The sequence below is a fragment of the Synchiropus splendidus genome, chromosome 10 (assembly GCF_027744825.2).
Source record: "Synchiropus splendidus isolate RoL2022-P1 chromosome 10, RoL_Sspl_1.0, whole genome shotgun sequence".
NCBI classification, from domain to species: domain Eukaryota; kingdom Metazoa; phylum Chordata; class Actinopteri; order Syngnathiformes; family Callionymidae; genus Synchiropus; species Synchiropus splendidus.
The window spans coordinates 2913659-2914522 of record NC_071343.1 but is presented as its reverse complement, the minus strand read 5'-3'; the positions used below and the strand labels follow the sequence as shown (position 1 = coordinate 2914522).

The 864-nt window shown below is 51.4% G+C and overlaps 1 non-coding gene across 1 annotated transcript; it reads left to right on the top strand.

The window, feature by feature from the left end:
• The first annotated feature begins 389 nt into the window (after positions 1-389).
• trnag-gcc (transfer RNA glycine (anticodon GCC)) lies at positions 390-460 on the top strand. The gene has a single exon. It is a non-coding gene; the product is annotated as a tRNA-Gly (tRNA).
• Positions 461-864: the final 404 nt, after the last annotated feature.

The following is an 864-nucleotide window of genomic DNA, read 5'->3' as shown; positions in this document are numbered from 1 at the left end:
CAATGGAAGCTGAGCTCGAAACCTCACGTTGGTGAACGACTCCCTCGGTCACTTGGATGAGACCTCCACTGGACCGACTTGCTGTGGGGTCAACGTGTCGCTGACCTCATCGATCGCGCACTTGAGTTCTCACCGAGAGATTATAACGACTCGCTGGGTTCAAAACTCCTCAGAGAAGGTTGTGTTTATCTTCAGTCTGAAGCACAACAACGAGAGAAGTGACCGGGTCCTGGTTCAGGTAAAATCAACGACACAACTTCCATGTGGATGTGAGTGGCTCCACGGCTGCGAAAGAACGCAACGGGGCTCAGAAGCGCGCCTGTTTCGTCATTCAACGTGTCACACGGACAAATCCAGCCCATTCCCTGATTCCCGCTCTTGTTTGCTATGCATTGGTGGTTCAGTGGTAGAATTCTCGCCTGCCACGCGGGAGGCCCGGGTTCGATTCCCGGCCAATGCAAACATTTACTTTCCGATGGAAAGTTTGGTTACGACGTTAGAGGTCACTTTCATTATGACCACAGTAGCTTCAATTGTTTTGTATTTTGAATTTATTTTTCTTGAAATCTTGAACTCATACTCACAGAGAGTATTATTTGCACCCACCCCGGGAGGGGGACGAGGCCAATTCAGTCCTGCCGTGGAATCACCTGAAGTTGTGTGTCCATGTAGATGAGGATCTGCTTCTGTTGTTCCGTCTTTTGCTGCAGCCGATCAGGCATGAGATTCAAATGTAGGTCAGTCGTGGCACCACCCTGAGTCTTTGCCCATCCAGAGCCTGGACTCACTGAGACCAGTACCTGCTCCTGCTGGGATGAAGCGGGCTGTGGCATCGCTGCCAGCTGATTGGCCGGTGAAGTCGTG